Source organism: Emys orbicularis, chromosome 21 (genome assembly GCF_028017835.1).
Source record: "Emys orbicularis isolate rEmyOrb1 chromosome 21, rEmyOrb1.hap1, whole genome shotgun sequence".
NCBI lineage: Eukaryota > Metazoa > Chordata > Testudines > Emydidae > Emys > Emys orbicularis.
This window is the reverse complement of record NC_088703.1, coordinates 15,765,579-15,773,785: the sequence shown is the minus strand read 5'-3', so window position 1 is coordinate 15,773,785 and position 8,207 is coordinate 15,765,579. Positions and strand designations below refer to the sequence as shown.

The following is an 8,207-nucleotide window of genomic DNA, read 5'->3' as shown; positions in this document are numbered from 1 at the left end:
TCACCCATTTTTGATGTCACCCTGAATCACCCTGAATGTAGGCCTGTGTCAGAAGATGCACTCTTATCATCAGCTAGTGAAGGTGCCCAAGGCAGGGCTGGGACTGATTCATGTTAATTGTGTGCAACAAATGAATTGTTTCCTTTAATTTGTTGTCATATGCGGTGTGATATCATGGTGGACAAAGGGAGCTCCATGCTGGAGTATCAGCCATAAGTGACAGGGCCGCCCAGAGGATTCAGGGGACCTGGGGCAAAGCAATTTCAGGGGCCCCTTTCATAAAAAAAAGTTGCAATACTATAGAATACTATATTCTCGTGGGGGCCCCTGCGGGGCCCGGGGCCTGGGGCAAATTGCCCCACTTGCCCCCCCTCTGGGCAGCCCTGGTAAGTGAGTAGCTCAGTGAAGAACTCTACTTATTTCTCTCCCAAACATCCCTTGCTCAGGCCCTAATTTTTTTTGCCATGTCCAGGATAAGCTCCTAATTAGAACTGGGTGATGAGCGAAGTAACATTCTCAGACTCTACTATGGGCCCAGATCACTTTCTCTCTCACACCTGTCATTGCTACACCCCTCACAGCAACAGGAAACAGACAAAGGAGAGGAGAATTCAGAAGAGGTGGCCAAGGTCACAGGAAAGCCCCCGCTAAGAGAACAAAGAAGAGTAAAATGAAGGAGAGGAAAGAGTAACAGAGGAGCAGAATGGCCAGAAACTTCTGGGGGATATTGACACTAAGGGGGACAACGACACTGTGTAACGAATGTCACATGGCTCGTAGCTTTGTTAGACACTGATCCAATAATGCAATAAATGGAGGCCGCACCACCTCAAAAGGCTCAGGATTCTGTTATGATTATTATCGCTAAAGCTGGTAAGGAAACTATTTTCCCACCCCCATGAAAATGTCTGAAATTTCAAAAAGGCTCTGACTGCCAGATGCTGGGACTAGACGACTCGGGATGGATCACTGGATATTTGCCCTGTTCTGTTCATTCCCTCTGGGGCACGTGGCACTGGCCACAGTTGGAAGACAGGCTACTGGGCTAGATGGACCATGGGTCTGACCCAGCATGGCCATTATAACGTTCATATGTTCTTAGCTCCAGAAACTGGACAAAATTCAAAAATCCCAGAAATGCTAGTGAACCCCCCCAAAATTGGTTTGGGTCAATAAACATGTTTCATTCGGATATTTTCAAAATGTTTTGTTTGGAGTCTGACCGTTGAAAATATTTTATTTTATTTTTTTAGTATAATTAGTTTCCATTTGGAAATGTGAAGTCATTTCACAGTGGAAAAGTGGAATTTGTCAATTCAAAAATGTCAAAACAAAAAGTTGTGACAATTTCAAAACTTTTATTTGTAATATTCACATGCCCTGAAACCTCCCTACCATGCCAGGGGCCATATGTGCCCCCATTCTCCTCTCCCCCCATGACCAGGAATCTATGTGCTCCCATTCCTCCCTCCCCCTCAAAGGGCTCTGTGTGCTCCAACAGGAGAGCTTAAGCGAGTCACAGCCCAACATAGCAAATGGCCAGTGCTCAGGGCACTCACCTGGGGTATGAGAAGTCAGTTCGGGTCCCTGCTGCACATCAGGCAGAGCAGGGGTACGAATATTGGCCTTCCATGTCCCAGCTGAGTCCCATAAGCCACTAGGCTATTTGCTAGTGATTGCACAGGCCCCCCAAGCAGGTAATTCCCATGGTAAATAATCAGTCATTTGGGCACTGAACAGGCACAGAGAATCCCACACTTCCGATGCTGAATAGGTTGAGGTGTGAGGTTAAAGGGACCCCGGAGGAAAGGCACTGGTTCTAAACCCCAAATCACTATTCAGAATAAAACATGTCTGAACCAAAGAGGCTACTATTTAGGAGTGTGGCGAGAGGCTATCTTGCAGTATTCACACAGCACCAGCACTTTGTCTGATGGCTCTGTGGATAAATTATCAATATTAATTAAATGTTATCTGTCATTTTTCCGTCAATCATCAACTTCATCACTCTTGAGTGTCTGTTATTAGGAGGCTTGTCCAGGCAATAACTCACTGCCAGGCAGGGGCTACAAAGCCAGTTCCGAGTTAAAGAAGCCACAGCATTTTAGCTTCAAGATATCAGGGTCCAGCTGCAGTCACTTTGGTTATTTATACTTTAGTAACTCCTGGAAGCTATAACCAAATGGGGCCCCATTATGCTGGGCACTGCACAAGGACACAGAGCTTAGGCCCAGAACCTCCAAGGTATTAATTTCAGTGGGAGTTAGACACCTGAATGCCTTTGAGGATCTGGGCTTTAGTGTCTAGAGATACACGACAGACATAGAGGAGGAGGGAAGATAAGGGCACAGCAAAGAAAAGTGACTTGCCCAGGAATAGGATTCTGGCCTCCCAAGGCCCAGCTCAGAGCCTTACTCACAACATCGCACTGCTTCTTTAAAACAGCTTTCCACAGCTCAGTTGCTGGCCTCTGTCTAAATGTCAGTTGTGACGCTTCCCAGGGATACGAGGCACCTGGCTGCCACCTTCCCTCTGCATGAAGGAGTCTTGTCTGTATCCGCTGTGGGTCAGCTCCCTGATTCCTCCAGCCTCTGGGAACTCAATCACGGCCTTTCAGACCTCCACAGGCCTCACTCTCTCTGTACAGTATCCTTCTCGAGTGCCCAGCCTCTGTTCCATTGGACACACACAGATCCTCTCCTCCCAAAGGAGCAGCACACACCAGCTTACAAGATTCAACTCAGGATCACCACTCTGCTTAACACACAGCACTGAGATATACAGCGAGTGAGAACAAGAATAAATTTATCATCAAAGAACAGAGATTGAAATGATCGTAAGTAAGAATATTGGAAACAAATAGTTACATATAAAACAAAAATCATAACCCACTTTCTAAAGCCTAAACTTAACTCACAGGACGTTCCCCTATGTCCTACAGGATAGCTGACCCCAAGTCCTTTCCCAACATTTTCAACCATAATGGCCAAGATTCCCCTTTCATAAAATCAAGCCCACTGGCAGTTTGTCCTCACAGGCTGAAGGATGCCAGGTTATCTGTCTGCACACCCAGATACCAGAACAGACTTTTGATCTTAGAATCATAGAATCATAGAATATCAGGGTTGGAAGGGACCTCAGGAGGTCATCTAGTCCAATCCCCTGCTCAAAGCAGGACCAATTGCCAACTAAAGCATCCCAGCCAGGGCTTTGTCAAGCCTGACCTTAAAAACCTCTAAGGAAGGAGATTCCAACACCTCCCTAGGTAACCCATTCCAGTGCTTCACCACCCTCCTAGTGAAAAAGTTTTTCCTAATATCCAACCTAAACCTCCCCAACTGCAACTTGAGACCATTACTCCTTGTTCTGTCATCAGGTACCACTGAGAACAGTCTAGATCCATCCTCTTTGGAACCCCCTTTCAGGTAGTTGAAAGCAGCTATCAAATCCCCCCTCATTCTTCTCTTCTGCAGACTAAACAATCCCAGTTCCCTCAGCCTCTCCTCATAAGTCATGTGCTCCAGCCCCCTAATCAGTTTTGTTGCCCTCCGCTGGACTCTTTCCAATTTTTCCACATCCTTCTTGTAGTGTGGGGCCCAAAACTGGACACAGTACTACATGTGAGGCCTCACCAATGTCAAATAGAGGGGAACGATCACGTCCCTCGATCTGCTGGCAATGCCCCTACTTATACAGCCCAAAATGCCGTTAGCCTTCTTGGCAACAAGGGCACACTGTTGACTCATATCCAGCTTCTCATCCACTGTAACCCCTAGGTCCTTTTCTGCAGAACTGCTGCCTAGCCACTCGGTCCCTAGTCTGAAACAGTGAATGGGATTCTTCCGTCCTAAGTGCAGGACCCTGCACTTGTCCTTGTTGAACCTCATCAGGTTTCTTTTGGCCCAATCCAATCTTCACCTGAAAACAGGGACTTCCCTCCCCCGCTGTTTACCTCTTCCTCTAAATTTCCTTCTGAACTCATGGTAAACTCTTCATTACAATTTTCCCCAATGTGCTAATCGATTTGTATTGTATGACATACAATACACAGTGGTCTACCAGGGAGTTAAGTGTCTTCCACCCCCTGTCTGGAGAACTTTGCCTTTGAGTGACCTGCCTGTAACTACAAGACCTAGAAAACATAATTTTCACCATATATACATAACTCCTCACACATTTTCCGTACCTGCATCTTGCAATGATTTTGCATCACCCCTGTTAGTGAACACATGGGATCCCTGCACCTCTGCGTACCCCTATGTCCTCTGCCAGCTGGCATCAAGAGGCCTTGGGTCACACCAGCCTTGTCTGCAGAGGCCACAACCCTGCTCTCACCAACACCACTGGCAGAATGGGAACAGATTTGTACCCAGGGTCTCCACTCTGCAGCCAGCATAAAATGCAGGCCAGGTTCTGCTCCCTTTCCTTGCCCTGAGCAGTCCTTCCTTTGTGAATAGCTCCATTGGGATGGATTGTAGCTGTACATGCTCCCCTGAGAAAGGGCTGGTGTTTAGCTGCTCTGACCCAGGAGCAAACCAGCCCTAGTACTGGCAGCATTAGCTTGGATATATGGGCTGGGGGTTGACCCTGCTGACCCTCATCTCAGTCCTACTGAATGCCAGGGACACAGGGTCAGTGAGGTCAGGCAGAAGCCACCATGGGGCCAATGAGATTTAAACATGACAATATTCCAGCCATCTCTGACGGTCTCTGTGTCTCCTCCCAGGGGCAGTGACAAACAGGAAATAACCCCAAGCAGGTTGAAAGTGTTAGGAGTTATGCATGGGGTTCTCTACTCACTGCTGGGGCGCCTTCTTGTGGCTTGTATGGGGCATAACTCCACCCGGTCTAAGGCCCCCTTCCATCTCTTGTCCATTCTGTGGCCCCTCTCATGCTCCAGGACTTGTAGTGCTTCCTCTTCCTGGTGTGGCCCTCTGGCCAGGTCACTGTAGCTTTCCCTTTCCAGGGTATCAAGTTCTCACTGGACTGGCTGTCTGGGTATCATTTTCGGCAGCCCTCCAATCCATGGCAATGCCACTTCCCCTGTGGCTGGTAGGGGAACCCGGGCCCCAGCTCAAGGACCCTACAGTCCCAAACCTTGCCACCATTTCCCTGAGTCGTTTCTTAGTCCACATCACTCAGGCTTCCGCTCTAGCACCCTATGGGGTTATCCTTACTTCAGGGCCCAGATCCCGGGCTTCTTCTCTCTCCTGGGGTCTCCTTTCCTTCTCTAAGCCCAGGGAATAACTGCAGACCTCCACCCTGTAACCGCTTTCTACTGCTAATTTCCCAGCCCTATACCAGCCCTGCCTGCTCCTGTCCAGCTGGGCTCTGTCCTCAGTCATGGGTTGCCCATCAAGCCTAATCTGTCCCTCAGGTGTGATCTGATTAACCCCAGATGGGGAGCTGGCCCATTTGTGTCCAATGGGGAGTTGATATGAGGAAGGGATGTGTGAGAAAGCAGATGCTGTTTCAGACATTGAGTCCTGCCAACTGCACAGACTGTAACCCTGTCAGGGGTTTGCAGTGGCAGCCGCAGTGATTTTCAGTCAGAAGAGGAAATATTGTGCCCATCCAAGGCTATGTCTACACTTACGGCAGCGTGTAGGGTACACACACTGCACACACACACACACACATACAGTCTATACTTAAAATGGCTGCCCAGATTTCTCAGCTTAAAGAACTTATGAGAGAGAGAGTCAAAGTGACACTGTGATGTAGCCTCCGGAGAGTGATAATTTAATGAGAGGAGATGATGGTGTTTACTGCACCCTCTGATCTTGAAACGTGCAGACTTTCCCTGACACTGTGGTTCATACAAACGCTTCAGCTGTGATGGTTAGAGACACTGGGGAACAAATACCCAGTCAGCTTCTTGTGTCAAAAGCTCTTCCTGGGAGATCAGCACTAAGAAACCTTTGGCCATTAAGTAGGCCTAAGCTGCTCAAATGTACTCTCAGGCCTGGCGGCAGTCTGTAGGATACGCTTAGGTGCACTCCACAGTGAAAAGCAGGCTGTGTCCACACTGTGGTGCGTAGCTACATGTGGCAGTGAAAGGCTCTGGCAGTGGGGAAAGGCTCCGGCAGTGGAGACTGCTGGAGGCTTTCCCTGCTGCCTCCCGCTGCCAGAGCATTTCCGCATAGTCGCAGCTATTCCCTGTGGCAGGGAAGGGCTCTGGCAGCAGGGAGGCAGATGGGCACTACACTCTAAACATAGCACTCTAGATGTGAGATGCATTCCCTGGGCAGGTACCGAGCCCTGTAGGGTATATACCCTAAGGCTCTGGCATGTCTTTTCCTGCCTAAGCTGTGCCTCACCATCAACATTGCTATTTGTACCCATGCTGGGGTGTGTGTGTGTGCAGTGTGTGTACCCTACACGCTGCCGTAAGTGTAGTTTCTCTTCCCAGTTCCTATCACTCTCAGTCTGGATTGCAAACACCCAGAACTCAAAGTGTCTAAGGATCGGGAAAGTGTCTGGCATGAACCTGCGTCTCCTGAGCGGTCCACAGCTTCTGGGGCCCTGCTCATGGTTGGGAGGGTGGGGTATGTAGTTGGGAGGCAGTACTGGGCAGTGGAGGTGGGGGATAAAGTGGACTGGGAGCTGGGCATGCTCAGTCAGGCTGTGAGGGAGAGCATGAAAAGAGAGAAGGAAGGAAAACTCCCTGAGGAGTGATATTGGTCTCTGCAGAGATCCCATGAAGAGCTTTTTTCAAGCACAGAAAATTCTAAGGTTGACAAGAAGGATGCATCATTTACAGCGATTAGTGTGTGTCTGGGTAGGGAAGAGGGAAAATCTCATTTTATAATACAGGAGTGATGTTCCTTATGGCAACTATCCCATCAGAGTTTATTGAAAAATTCTTATAGGACCCATTCCTCAGTCCTAAAAACAACACAAAAGAGCAGAAACCACTAACAATCATCCCATCAGAATTCCTTTTCCTTTAAATCCTCCACAGGATCCAGTCTCCCTACTCCACTTACTCAATAATTACTAGCCATCAGTGGACAAGCTTCAACAGGAGAACTTGAAGGAGACTCCCACCAGATTATCCCATACATCAGTGGTTACAGCACTTACTTGAGAGGTGGCAGATCCCAGCTCAAGTCCCTTCTGCCCTGCAGATGAATGTGGGACCTCAACCAGGGGGTTCCTACAACCCAGATGGGCACCCTAACCATTAGGCTTACAGTTATGAGGGTTGCCCTACTTCTACTCCATTGGCTATTTTGTGTGAGTTCACTGGAGGGACTTGATCCATTAGGTAGCCTGTGAGCACACCCACCCAATCAGGCCCTGCACACAACTTAGGCTGTCAGCCGCCTATCTTCCCCTGGTTTGTGAATTGCTCTGGGGCTTAGGATCGGCTTCTTGATGCCTAGAGGGAGGACACAGTGAACATGGCCAGAGGCAGGAACATAGAGGCAGAGGGAACTTTTCCTGCAGAAACATAGGTGCCAAGTGAGTTTAGACACCTGCAGGGTTTTGGTTGGGTGTTAGAAGTGCAGTAAATCACAGCGGTGCTGAAACCAGGGTTTAGGTGCCTAAAATAGGGACTTAGACACCTGTCTCTTTTTGTGCATTCTGGTGTAACAGACGCAGATCACACGTGAGCTTGGCTGCCTGCTTGTTTTCTGAAGTAAAATGACTTTCGTTTTTACTACTGTATTTGGTTAGTAAATACACCTCTACCCCGATATAACGCGAATGCGGATATAACGCGGTAAAGCAGTGCTCCGGGGGGTGGGGCTGCACAATCCGGTAGATCAAAGCAAGTTTAATATAATGCAGTTTCACCTATAACACGGTAAGATTTTTTGGCTCCTGAGGACAGCGTTATATCGAGGTAGAGGTGTAACTATAAAAATGTGTAAACTGAAATTACAGACTTCAGTGGTAATAAACTGCATTTTTAAAGGTTCAAAGATTCCTCAAAGGCAAAAAACAGGTACCGCTTCCTGCTGTGCATGTAAGAAATCACATTTGAGTGAAAAAGAATCTTAGATAGATAGATGATTGCAAGTCTAGCTCCTGATTTAATTAGGGAATTACAATCAGATCTTGATCTGAAATAGCATGGAGGATAATTCACTGCCATTTTCAGGTTCTTCTGAATGTGCTTTGAAAATTTTTATGTTCGTACGCCGTAGAATTTAAGACATTCCCTCTCAATGGGGAGGTTTAAGCAGGAAGGGGATATG

General features: G+C 48.0%; 1 pseudogene; it reads left to right on the top strand.

The window, feature by feature from the left end:
* Positions 1-4,657: 4,657 nt before the first annotated feature.
* LOC135893049 (zinc-binding protein A33-like) lies at positions 4,658-7,003 on the top strand (annotated as a pseudogene).
* The last annotated feature ends 1,204 nt before the right edge of the window (positions 7,004-8,207 follow it).